The 14,617-nt window shown below is 37.0% G+C and overlaps 1 pseudogene; it reads right to left on the bottom strand.

The window, feature by feature from the left end:
- Positions 1–318: 318 nt before the first annotated feature.
- Positions 319–830, bottom strand: LOC116628853 (annotated as a pseudogene).
- Positions 831–14,617: the final 13,787 nt, after the last annotated feature.

The raw sequence follows: 14,617 nt of genomic DNA, 5'->3' as shown, positions 1-14,617 counted from the left end.
AATTTACTCCATTTGAGAATTTGAGTTTTTGCCATATGTACATTTTTATAGACTTTTTAGAGATTATTTTACAACCTGATGTATTTGTGTGTGTGTTTTTAGTTTAAATGCATTCTTATTTTAGACAACCTACAGGACATGTTTTTTTTTTTTTTTTCCTTAAAAACGATGGCCTCACTCCAGATAAGTCAAGGTCGAAATAAATGAAGAGCTCAAGGTGGCATCAGTCCCATTCATCTAAGTCCTGGTGCCGTGTGGATGAAGAGCTGCAGCCTGTTATGACAACAGGTGGTACATCCAAAGTCATAGCCAAGTTCATTAACATGTTTCCATTTCTACACCATCCTTGAAGGAAATCCTATATGGGGTCACACCATCCCCAGAATAGTCCAGCAGAGCAACCATGCCACCTCGGTTCATGTTTTCATCAACAGAGAATGGGTAGTTTTTGCAGTTAGTGAGGATGTGCTTGATTTGTTCTGCAGCCCCTGTCATAAAAGGTTTTCCTTTTTCTGGTCTCTGTTCTTCAAGTTTGGCTTTGATCGATTTCATGTAATCTCTGACGTACTTCTTGTAGGCTTCTTCGGTGCAGCTGGTTTCTGCCAGTGATGTTTCAGGACAGTAGCAACACCAGGCATGACTGTGCTTTCTGTACCTTCACCCTCGGAGGTGGAGGCATTTCCCACAGTGAGCGAGTCATCAGTGTTACCCTCCGTCCTCCTGACCGTCCTCCCCTCCACCTCCAGGCACAGCCCCTGTGCTATCTCCCAGATCTTGTAGATGGTGGACAACATCTCATCCTAGCGGATGAGGTCCTGGGAGTTGATCATGATGGTGGCTGGAGAAAAAGGTTGGTGGTGCTCGCTTAGCAGGAGCCGGGAGCTCTGAGCAAACGTGGTGCAGCCAGAGCAGCACTTGGGGGTAGGGAGGAGTGGGCGGAAAAATGCTACAACCAGATATATTTGATTAACTCCCACCTCTTGAATGGTCTATAATATGGAATTTCACTGTTCCATAATTTAGAGTTAAAGGTGATAAAATTTTTTAAAAATACTTAGTTTTTACCAAACTATATTTAGTTTAATTTACACTCAGTATGTTGTAAAATATAAATAGAGCAAAATTTATAACATGAAATATACTAAGTACAGTGATGGATACCAAGGAAATGGTAATGACCCATACAGTGATAATGGATGATGATGATAATACCTGTATTAGGACAGATTTAGGTCTCCTAGGGCAGTGTGGTAACTGCTAAATCTCAGTGGTGATGCAGTGTTTTATTTCTCATTGAAAGTACATGTCCGAAATAGGGCAAGGGGGAACCCAGTGCCACATGGTTACTAAGAGACCCAGGCTTGGAAAGAAGCATGAACTTGTGGTAATGCTGACTCAACATGGTCTTCTGGGGTTGCCACAGCAGGGGAAGAGAGAGCTGGGAGGCTGGACGGGGTGTTTTTCACTCTTTCTCTCACTAAGTTACTCATGCCACTTCAGTTTACATTTGGCTGGCTGGAGCTCTTCTTATAGCCGTGCCCATCCAAGATGGCTGCAAAGTCAGCCTTCCATGAGTCAAGGGAGAGGGGAATAATTTATGGGTGGGCACTAATAATGTGTCCAAAATAGCTACCATTTACTGAAAGTACAGTATGTACACTATTACATCTAACTTTCAGAGCTACCTTATGTGGTTCTTACTTTTAATTTTGTCATTTTACAGGTGAGGAAACTGAACCCTAAAGATGTTAAATAACTCACCCAAAGTTTAAGTTAATAAGTGGAAGATCCAGAACTTAAAACCATGTCTGTATTGGTAGAAGGACCATACTCTTATTCACTACAATATTTCACCTCTTCACAATAAATACTCACCAGTTACATTAATATTGTCCTGACTGATAGATTTCCCAATTGTCAGGAACACTGAAGGAAGATTGAAGTGACCAGACTGACTCCCTGTTTTTACCCCTTTCCAGCCCTCACGCTTGGGTCCAGGACCAGAGACCTCAGGTTGAAGCCTTCCTTACGCTGACTATGAGACCAATCCCTATGTCAGGCCAGAGCAGTTCAAAAGAAGACAAGTCGCCAACAAGGTCAGTCCTGTGCCAACTCTGCCCTTCTAAGCGTGTTTTATGTTTTGTTTTGTTCATGTGTCCAAACCCCGAGCTTCTATTGTAAGTCTGACACAATGTGGTAGAAACAGTGTGGGCTTTGCTCACTGTCCAACCTGGGCTTAATTCCAGGTTCCAACACTTAAACTAGCTGTGTGACCTTGGGAAAATTACTTCCCAGAGATTCTGTATTTTTCATTTGTAAAATGAAAGCAATAATGATAAGTATTATTGTTAAAGCTGACATTTGTTGGGCACTTATATTGCCGCCCCTGGGCTAAGTGCTTTAGCATAAATTATCTTACTTAATCCCTCATTATCCCCCTGAAGTAGGTACTATTATTCTGCATAGATTATACATGAGAAATTATATAATTTGCCCACACTTAACCAGCTAATAACTGACTAAGGATTCAAACCTAGAATTCACTAACTCCAGAACTATAGTCATTACTTCTAAAAAGTATTTATTTTTATTAACGAGGAAATTATGTCTGTATTCACTTATTTCCTCCCATGTTCTCCAGTAATTTGATGTTTACTTGTTCAACTATACTCAAGTCATAAACTTAAAACCCAGTCTAATGTCCCACTCTAGCATCTTGCCTAGTTCCCATGAACATAATCCGTGGGTACTTCAATTACTTATAAGGGCTTTTCTGACTCTTTTTTCCGCTGGTTGAAATGTCCAGATATTTCCTGCCTTGAACACCTCCATTCCCGATCTTCACTTGCCTGATTATTATAAACTCCATTGTCTTTCAGTGGTCTTTTCTCTTATTAAACTTATCCATCCAAAGAAACACTTACTAAATGCCAGCTAAGAAAGATACTCATGAATAGGGCATATATCCTACCCTCAGTGAGCTTGCACACTAGTGCAGGAGGTAAGATGCTTGTAGAAATAAGCATAATGCACAGGAGGAAGTAAATTAGGCTTGAAGACAGGCATAAACATTTGTACAGTGCTCCAAGAAAGAGCGGGAGTCTGCTGACATCTCTGAGTAGCTGAGATCGGCCAAATACTGTCACGTCTTATTTAAATTTCTCATAACTCTGTGAAGAAGGTATTGTGACAATGTATGTTTCCAAATCAGAAAACCAAGGCCCACGATTTTGAAGTCATTTGCCTTTGACGTTTTGCAGCTTGGACACTGTGACCTGCTCGTCTGAATAGACCCCTTTTGCTCAGTGGACACGTCTCATCTCCCTGTCCTGGTCTTCTTCCATTCTGCCATAGCTCTTCTAGACTTGCAAGGAATTCAGCCTTTCAACCATTAAGCCTCTTTTTGGATCTTCCTCTACTGATTTCTGATTGGAAAAGAGAGGGAAAAGGCAGTGGAGGGGGGATAACCAAGTTCTTTAGACAGACATGCATCCCTAAACTTGATGAACTCCCACTAATACTGAGTATTGCTCAAGACTGGCCCAGGGTCAAACTTAAGTAGGGGACGTCTCCCTGGAGTGGCTCTGATACCTGAATTTGCATCTTTCCCCCACTGTGTCACAGTGTTTGATTTGTCCCATCTGTTTTCCAGGACTCCCATGCTAGCCTGGCATTAGGAAACTTCTTCCTAAATGGGGTTGTCTTCCTGCCCCCACATATCACAAGTATGTGATTACCTCCCAGCAGTGTTGAGGCAGGCTTATTGAGCATTGGCCCTTGGGGGTAGGAAATGTAGGCCTCTTGTAGTAGGTTAGCAAGTATCCTTTCTGAGCATTAAGTACTGATGATCTCTTCTTTCCTTTGTTTGCCTCCCATGCTCTAATTCCTATCTTTTTTGTATGTGCTTTCCCTGAATCTTGTGCACATTTTGTTCTTCCCCTTTAAGTACTGCACATCTGCAAGTTGTGATCTTTTTCTTGGACTTGGGGTGCCTAACTTGTCCCATCTTCTTTTTGAATCCCCCTGTAGGGGCCATCGGTCTTAAGATGTTAATGTCAATGGGTCATCTTAGTTTTTTGACAAACCAATCTCTAGGGACATTGGAGCTTTGTAAAAATAACCATTCTAGATCTTGGGCTGTTTTTCCAAGTTCTGTGTGGCAGCAGTGAATAAATTAGAAGTACTTTGAATATACAGACATATGTATGAATCGGGACACTACAGGGTTTGGTGATGACCTTTGTTGTCACTCTGCATGGGATCAGATCCTGGCCCCAGTCTTTGATAGTGCATGGTCTTAGGAAAGTTACTTAACTGCACTATTCCCTATTTTTCTTATTTATTAAATGGCAATATCAACCACAATAGTAGTGGTATCTATCTTATAGCTTTCCTTCCTTTTGGGGGGTGAGGATTAAATGAAATTATAGATATAAAGCCCTTGGTTTAGGATGTGGCATATGTAAGCACTCAATAAATTTGGGTATAAAGGAATATGTACTTTTCTTAAAAATACTGTTCAGTTAGGCTTCAGTGGGAATTGTTCTTAAAACTCCCAGATGTCAATTTTATTTTAAAATAAAATTTGCATGTGCAGGTAACTTCAGGAGAAAGAGATGGGGGGGCTTACCTTAGATACCAAGACACTTCTAAGAGTTTTTTGGAGGAATTAATCATTTGCACAATGCAGTGATTTATCAAAAAGCACAAAGATGTTTCCAAATATCTGCAGTTTAGTCTAAAATTAAAAAGGAAGATAATACCATCTCCTCTCTTTTGATATTGCAAAAGCTTCAGGAAATTTCAACGTAGAGAAGAGTAGAGAGGAATAAGAGACCTAAGTGAGGTTCAAAGAAGAGCCGCTGTCTTTACTTGAGATTTAAATAGTGGGAGAAAACAGAACTGCTTTTTCTATAAGCAGGGAACCATTATAGAATGATGAGGTCATTGCACATTTAAAGTGGTAGGAGTATTGAAAAATATTTAATTTTCTATCAGAAAATAAAGTGGGGTTTTTTTTAAAGATCTCACTGTGAAAATATATATATTTCTTTGTATGAAGAGATAGTGCCAAATATTTGTATTTAAATATTTTTTTTAAAAAACACTGACTATGGATGCACACAGAGAATTAAAGATGATGAATTTATTTTTTTCTCGTGATGTGTGTCTGCTAGAATTTGGCCCAGAAGTGCTTTCATTTAGATGCTTGTATGATAAAGACCCATAAAACTGTAAAACTTTGCTGTAGCCATCAGAGATCACAGTTGAATGCAATTCAAATTATGAGCTCATTGAAAGCGCCTTAAAATGTCAGTAAACTCATTTCTTGAGCTGTTGGCTATCTGCTGGTGAAGATAGCAATAGGCTCCCAATCTTACGGTGTATGCTTCTCAGTTCAATTACTATGATGTGGTCAGAAATATTGCCTGTACTTTGGTGATGAAGTATTTTTGAAATGCGAATTAACATTCTCACTCAACACTTGGTACAATTTCACTCCTGACTCTCACTTTTAATGGTTGTTCTGCCTTTTTAAATTCTGCGTAGCACGGAAAAAGTCTGGATGAGTCATATCAGGTTGCTAAATGTGGTTGTCTGGCATGGGATGAGAAATAGGTTAGAGTTAGGTCCCATTAAAGTTTTACTTTGTATGTTTTTTTTAAATGGTGAGATTTTAAGGGATTTTTTTATTGCTTGGGTTTTTTTCCCCATTTTTCCATTTTGAAAGTGTATTTACAAATTAATAAGGATATGTGACCTAGCAATTTCATTTCTAATTATATACTTACATATTCACCAAAAGATATACATTAGAATATTCTTACCTTACTACTTGTATTGGCCCCAAACTGAAACCATTCAAATTTCCAAAAGAGAAACCAATAAATACAGTGAGATATATATATATATATTCATTCTGTCTATCATCTATCCTCACAATGGAATACTACATAGCAATGAAAATGAACAATCTATAATTACATGCAGTCATGTGTATGACTCCTACAAACATAATATTTAAGAAGCCAGTAACAGAAGAGCCCATACTGTATGATTCTATTATATAAGGTGCAGTATCATGGAAAAGCTTACCTATTCTGTTAGAGAAAAGTTAGTAGTTAATCATAGAGGTAGAATGACTGGCAGGGAGAATAAGATGTTTCTGGGTTGTGTGTAATGCTCTTTCTTAATCTGGGTGTTGATTATATAGGTGTATACTCGGTGAAGATTTATTGAGATGTAAACTTAGGAAATAATGTCCTTTTATGTATTATGTACTTCATTAACAAAATTTAAAACAGCGAAAGTTCCTTCATTACCAACTTAACAGTTTTTGATGTCCTAAAACATTATGAAGCACTGTATGAGGGAAAACTGAGCAAATTTCAGCCTTAAGATCTGAACAGGCTTTGATTTTGATGGTGCCTCACACATTATAGTTGCTGAATAAATGTGTGTTGATGGACTGATGTGCTTTATTCTGTTGTGATTATTTTAGAACATGATGTTAACACTTCATGATAAATATTCACCATAAAACTAGGTAAGACAAATCATACTTTATAAAAACTCCTTAAAGGTTTTCCCTTGGAGTACTGAGTGGCGTCTAATATATCTTTCTTAAAAACATGGAAGGCTGGTAATGCCTGTTAATGTGCACATATTCAATTCCAAAGGACATTGCTAACTCCCTGCTTTATCTCTATTAGTAATTTCTATCTGGCTTCCGTCCTCCACTTAAATGGTGTTCACTGAATTTACCAAGGTCAGTAATTTGTTTTATCATTATGATGATGAATTGCCCTAATAGGTTGGTAGCTCACTGTTGTTGTTGTTGTTGTTGTTGTTGTTTTATCACAAAGAAGATATATTTTATAGTGATTAAAAAATTTACTTAGGAATATATTTATGTTAGCAAGTGGATAGTCATTATTATATTGGCATGGAGAGACTTACTTGAAGCGCTGCAGAAGATTTTTCTTTTAAATGGATCATTTTCTGAATGAGGCCTGGGGATAAAAATACTATGTCATATATATAGAAATTTAAAAATTTTGGGGGCTCCCGGGTGGCTCATTTGGTTGAGTGTCCACCTCTTGATTTCCACTCAAGTCATGATCTCAGAGTCATGGGATTGAGCCCTGAGTTGGGCTCCGTGCTCAGCAGGGAGTCTGCTTGAGATTCTCTCCCTTTCCCTCTGCCCCTCCTGCTCATGCTCTCTTTGTGTCTCTCTCTCTTTCTCTCTCTCTCAAGTAAATAAATCTTTAAAAAAAGAAATTAAAAAAATTTAAAGTGTATATACAAATAAAGCACTCTGCTCATTAGAATGCAATTTGTCAGCTTTCAATTTAAGAACTAAAGATTTTTTGTTATCTATACTAGACTTTTCGTAGACTCATCCTGGGACTAATTACATCAAAGTCTCATAATTATGAAATGGCTTTGTTTTGGTACTCTTTGTGGCTAATGGCACTAATCTATTTTATATTAAGAACCTTTTTTTTTTTTTAAAGATTTTATTTATTTATTTGACAGAGAGAGAGAGCAAGAGAGAGAACACAAGCAGGGGGAGAAGGAGAGGGAGAAGCAGGCTTCCAGCTGAGCAGGGAGCCCAATGTGAGGCTGGATCCCAGGACCCTGGGATCACGACCTGAGCCAAAGGCAGATGCTTAATGACTGAGCCACCCAGGCACCCCTTATATTAAGAATCTAACTCATATGGGGCACCTGGTTGGCTCAGTCGGTAGAGCATGCAACTTTTAATCTCAGAGTTGTAAATTCAAGTCCCACATTGGGTGTAGAGATTACTTAAAAATAAAATCACGAAGGGCGCCTGGGTGGCTCAGTCCTTTAGCGTCTGCCTTCGGCTCAGGTCATGATCCCAGGGTCCTGGGATTGAGCCCTGCGTAGGGCTCCCTGCTTGGTGGGAAGCCTGCTTCTCCCTCTCCCACTCCCCCTGCTTGTGTTCCCTCTCTCGCTGTCTCTCTCTGTCAAATAAATAAATAAAATCTTAAAAAGAAAAAATCATGAAAAAAAGAAAATAACTCAAATGTAAATATTTAATGCCTAATTAACCCTTACCTTTATTTAGGGGATAATTGGTAGATGTCATTTTTCTCATATAGGCCAAGTACATATTTTTACTGAATGTTGTGTTTTTAATTCTTACTTCAGCATTGCATAGAAATTTTTAGAAAATATTTTCTGCCGTCTTTTGCTTACATTCAAATCTAATTTATGTATTTTGTTCAAATCTACCTGTGTGACCATTTTGACCATCTTCTATTTCCTTGACTTGGGGGCTCAACATTTCCCACTCTTTTCAAGGAAATCTAACTCCTCCCCGCCCTGCCCCCTGACAATGACCTCTTCAATAAGGGTTTACATGCCCTTTTGGGATACAGCCCCAGTGAAGTCTTGAGCCTGTTCTGTTTTATTAGCATGTCTTCTGTACTGATCCCAGGTGGCTCCATAAGTCTTTGCTGAGGGAAGCTCTGGAGGGATGAGCTAGGTTTAAAAATCTAGTTGCGTTTTAAAGACATGAAGCACCAGCATCTGAAAAATACACCAGGGAAAGCAGAGTAAATGAGGGATGCGAAGAAATAAAAGTTACAGAGGTTGAGGCTTGGGCTATTGAGGTTTTCAAATGCAAACCTAGAGGTATTGGATCCCAGAGGATTTTAGAGATGCTGCAGAAAGGAATGAAGAAAAATGAATTTGAAACAATTCACGACTGATTATTGTTTGTTGAAAGCACAATCTAAGTTTATAAGGATATAAGAAAAAAGAGTGGCTTTGGATTATGTAAAATTTAGATTTTAAAAAGCAAAAGCCCTACTAAGTAATACAAATTAAGTTCATTAGGTTTGATAGGGAAGCTGGGATGTTTTTCAGTATACCAAGAATCAGAAACAATTAAATATGTCGGATACCCTTATCCTAGTCTTCATCATCATCATCTAATATAGCATGCAGATGACATGCAATTTTTAAGTATTAGAGGATCTCTAAGTTACATACAGACTAGCTCCTCATGTTAAATATTATAATGATGATTAAAATCATCCCTCGGTATTTGGAAATATCACTTTAGAATTTAGCCTTCTCCAACCTGTCTTGCATCTTGTCCAGCAAGTCATTCAGGACAAAACTTATTCAATTCTTGGTCTTCTCTTCCCACAACCATGTGGGATTTTTGGTCATAATTTATGACTGGTTCTTACAAGGGTCTGCATCTTAATGTTTGTTTTTCTATTACTGTATGGGAAATCAAGGTAATTTCTTCTCCAGAAGCAATATTTTGTATGCTTCCAAGAAAATGGCACATTTTCAAGATCTCCCCTCAGTGAGAGTGATTTTACTCTCTCTCTATTTCTCTCTCTCTGAAAAAAAAAGGGGGTTGTGCCTGGGTGGCTCAGTTGGTTAAGCATCCAACTCTTGATTGTGGCTCAGGTCATGATCTCAGGTTTGTGAGACTGGGCCCCGCGTCAGGCTCCATGCTAGGTGTGGTGCCTGCTTGGGATTCTATCTCTCCCTCCCCCCTGTCTCTCTCTCTCTCTCTAAAAAAAAAAAAAAAAAAAGTGATTTTAGTCACATAGAAATATGGTTACAATGCTTGGTAAAAATCAAGTAATAATGATAATACTCAATAATGAAATTTAGATCTTTTATATTTGAATTTAAACATATTTTTCCTATGCTTTTGTTGAAAAATTATACTTCGGCATTTCCAGGGATTCTGATATAATAGTGACTCACCATTTTGTTAAATAGCCAACCTTTCTCTAAGTATTAAAAAGAGTAAGGATTCAAAACCAAAAGGGCTAGCATTTACTTTGACATCTTGGCATTTTTAATCTTCTGTAATATTACATTTTCAAGTTAATTTTAATCTAACAGATTTTGACATGCAATAAAATATTTAAGCAATTCCTTTTGTTAAAGTTCGAAAGTACAATGTACTGTTCGAACATAATCTTCATGAAATTTTACAAATGTGCATATTCTATCAACCAAATTTTAAAATTATCTTTGCTGCTGGATGAGTTTATTAATAGGGTAGAAACTTTCATATCACGTGATTACAGCCAAAGGTTTTTGGCTAATTGAAGAAGTTGTTAAAATGAGGAATAATAAAATACGTACAAAACATATCCTTTAAATTTTTTTTTACTTCAACAATAAGCGATGTGTATCTATTTGCCAACCTTTCTTTGAGTTTAATCCCTTTACATGAAATTTACCTTTGCTTTTTTCCCAATAAACTACAACCATGATAGACTGTGTATGGTTTCCAGTTTTATTAGATAATAAAGCAAGATTCTAAAAACACTCGTGAAACAAACTGAATATAGAATCCTCTTAAGAGGTTGTTTTACGGGGCGCCTGGGTGGCTCAGTCGTTAAGCGTCTGCCTTCGGCTCAGGTCATGATCCCAGGGTCCTGGGATCGAGCCCCACATCGGGCTCCCTGCTCCGCGGGAGGCCTGCTTCTCTCCCTCTCCCACTCACCCTGCTTGTGTTCCCTCTCTCGCTGTGTCTCTCTCTCAAATAAATAAATAAAATCTTAAAAAAAAAAAAAAAAAAAAAGAGGTTGTTTTACCATGTTTTGGACCTCTCTGCCACAATTTCCTTGCTTTTGTTTACTTTTTGGAGCCCTCAGTTTTTTATATTATGTCCAGAGATCTTGTAATCAGTTGAGAGATGGGCTGCAGTGGATATACACTTCTATGGTGTAAATGACCTTGCCCTCATTTTATTTTTTTCACTTTTAATTTTAATATGAATTCAAAGATAAAAGATACAAAAATAGGACAGGTTGTCCGTAAGTCTGTTACCAAGTTCACCAATTGTTTATATATTATTTTGCCCTTTTACTCTATCATTCTCTCTGTTTGCGTGTATCTATATGCGTACGTATGCATATGTTTTCTGATCTTTATTAAAGTGCTTCTCTACCAGAATTCACCAATGTAAAATAACTGTATTTTTATTTTATAATTTGTAAGTAATTTATGGAGTGATGCATTAAAGCTATAGAAATATCCTCTCATCACATTTTTACCCCTTAATTCCTTTGATGACATTCTAACTCCATCATTCTTTTTCCATCTGTTAGTTGGCATTTTACTATGAGGAGGCACTCTTCCTTCTCCTCCATTTACGTATTTACCCATTTATTTATATTACTTTGGGAACATGGATTTTTATTCAGTGGGCTGTAATCTCGTATTATTTATTTTGATGTTCAAACTTTACCAGATTTGGCCTGTATGTATCCCTTCTGGCTGGCTCTTGTGCTTTGATGTGTTTTCATGATTCTTGGAGCAGTTAATTGTTTCTGGCACAGTCTCAATGCAGTTGTCAGCCATTTTTCTAAGGAGTCAGATTTCCTTCTTGTGGAGAATGGTATTGAGAAAGTAACATGTAGATGCTTGGTATGTCATGTTGTTGGAACTGTTGTCTCTTTCAGTGGGCTAACAAAGAAGCACACAGACATACATGTGCAGACACACACCTACATTCATTTACCTGAGCACTCCAATGTCCACACTAAAGAGTTGATTCTAGTCTTCTCTTTCCATCTTTGTAACTCTCTTCTCCAACGATGAACAAACTTGTACCTGTTATTTCTAATATACTTACTTGTTCACACCTGGGATTTAAAATGAGTTTCAGAATGGCTAACCCATGACACTACAAAAAGAAAACCTACCAACTAAAGTTCAATATCTGTTTATACTTCTTCTTTGAGGCAGTATTTACATACAGTGAAATGCTCAGTTATGAGGGGTACAGTTTGTTAAATTTTGATGAATGTATACAATTCTGTAATGATTACCCTATTCGGAAAACAGGACATTTCCACGATCCCAGAAAGGTTCCTCTTGCCCACTTAAAACCAACCCATACCCTTCATTGGCACCCTCTTTTTGAATTATATCACCATATACTACTTTTACTTGCTCTTTGAACATCATAGAAATGGAGTCATTTAGAATATACTCTGCCTTCTTTTATTCAACATTTCATCTCAACTGTTCTTTAGATTCATTATTATTCTTATTATATATCACTAGTTCATTATTTTTTATTTTTTTAGTTCATTATTTTTTAAATGTGTAGATGCATTTCATGGATATACCATTATTTATTTTTCTTGTGGATGGATATTTGGGTTGTGTCTGGTTTTTAGCTATTATGGAGAAGGTACTATAGACATTCTTGGGCAACTATTTTGGTCAATACATGTTTTCTTTTCTCTTGGATAAATATCTAGTGGACATCCTGAGTCCTAGAGTAGGAGTATGCTTAACTTCATAAGAAAATATTAAAACATTTTGCATTGTGGTCATACCATTTTCTTTTGTCACCAGCAACGTGTGAGAGCTCCATTTGTACCTCCTCCTGTCCAACATTTGGTGTTGTCAGGTTTTTATTTTTGCTTTCTTCAGCCATCCTAAAGTTTGTGAAATGATGTCACATTATATTTTTAGTTTGAACTTCCCTGAAGAGTGGCGCCTGGGTGGCTCAGTCATTAAGCATCTGCCTTTGGCTCAGGTCATGATCCCAGGGTCCTGGGATCGAGCCCCGCATCGGGCTCTCTGCTCAGCAGGTAGCCTGCTTCTCCCTCTTCCCACTCCCCCTGCTTGTGTTCCCTCTCTCACTGTCTCTCTCTCTGTCAAATAAATAAATAAAATCTTTGAATTTCCCTGAAGAAAAGTAATATTGAGCTCTTGATCCATAGGTATTTAGAAGTAAGTTGATAATCCCTCAAATATTTGGAACTTTTTTTAGATATATAATTTTTATTGATTTCTGATTTCATTCCATTGTGGTCAGAGCACGTACTTCCTAAGAGTTCAATCTTTTGAAAGTGTGATTTGTATTGATCTGTGTTCTATTCCATGGACTCTTGAATAAATATGTATTCTACAGTTCTGTGGGTATAATGTTCTATATATTCCACTTAAGTCAAGTTGATTGATTATGTTATACAAATATTACATGTATTTTTTAATTCTCTGGAAGTCTACATTGTCTTTGAGTAATACAGCCATACGAGGTTTCTTATAACCATTATTTTCGTGGCATATCATTTTTCCCCATTTCTTGCCTTAATAGGATAGACTATTTTTATTTATTTATTTATTTATTTATTTATTTATTTATTTATTTATTTTTAAAGATTTTATTTATTTATTTGACAGAGAGATAGCAAGAGCAGGAACACAAGCTGGGAGAGTGGGAGAGGGAGAAGCAGGCTTCCTGCGGAGCAGGGAGCCCGATGTGGGGCTCCATCCTAGGACCCTGGGATCACTACCTGAGCCGAAGGCAGACGCTTAACGACTGAGCCACCCAGGTGCCCTAGGATAGACTATTTTTAAAGATTTCATTTTGCTTACAGTAATGACAAATGACCTTTATTTAGCATTTTGACATTTAGTTCTATCTCTTTTGCTCGTTTAGTGGTTGATTTAGAGATTACGATATACATCTTAAAGTTATCATGGGAAAAATTCAAATAATATTTTACTATTTCACAAAAAGTATAAGGAACTTAGACCTTCATCAATCCATTTACATCTACTTCTCATTTTGTTTTTGTTGTCTTATATTTTTCTATGACAGTTCTGTGAAACTCACAATTGCTTTTTTATATTTTGATTGAAACAGTGACAAGTCTATTAAATAAGTTCAAAAAAATAAAATATATGACAGTCACTAAACAGTTGTCCTTTATGTTTGCCCTGATACTGACATCCTCTGATGCTCTTCATTTCATCCTTCACATCTTGGTTTTTGTTGTACAGTTTCCCTTTAGGCTGAAGAAATTGTTTAAACAGGCTTTTTTTTTTTTTTTTCCTAATTCAGGTCTGTTTTTTAAAAATGCCTTTATTTCAGCTTTGTTTTTGAAGGATATTTGTACTGGATATAGAATTCGGGTTTTAAAGATATTTTTTTCCCAGCAATTTAAATATGAAATCTAGTTTCCTTTGATAGAACTTACTCATCATTCATATTAATTGTTGCCTGGTACATAATGTGTTGGCTTTTTTTTTTCCCTGTCTGCTTTAAAATTTTCTGCTTTTGTTTGGCTTTCAGAAGTTTGACTATGATGTGTCTAGGCATGTTGTCTTTATATTATCCTTCTTTGGGTTTTCTGGGCCTCTTGAGTCTATAATGGGTATTTCTTACCCAATTCGCAAAAACTTGGCCTTTCCTTTTTTTTTTTTTGGATTTTTTTCCTGCATCATTCTCTCTATTCTTTTCTAGGACACCAATTATGTATATCTTCGACCACTTGATGTTGGCCCACAGGTCATAGAGTCTCTGTTTTGGTTTTTCAATATGTATTCTTTTTCTCTTCTCCTGATGAGTTAATTGCTCCTGATCTAACTTCAAGTTTACTGAAAGCTTTTTGTCCTTTCCCTATCTCCTCTTACTTACACTTATCCCCTAGCTTTTTCATTTCAGATAGCATTCTTTTTATTTCTAGACCTTCTAAGTGGTCCTTTGTAAAAGAACTTCCATTTCTCTCCTGACATTTCCCATCATTGTACTCATTATGACCAAAGCTTTTCTTTAAGTATTTGAACATATTTCTAAAATCTG

This window comes from Phoca vitulina, unplaced genomic scaffold (assembly GCF_004348235.1).
Source record: "Phoca vitulina isolate PV1807 unplaced genomic scaffold, GSC_HSeal_1.0 scaffold134, whole genome shotgun sequence".
NCBI lineage: Eukaryota > Metazoa > Chordata > Mammalia > Carnivora > Phocidae > Phoca > Phoca vitulina.
This window is presented reverse-complemented; position numbering and strand designations above follow the sequence as displayed.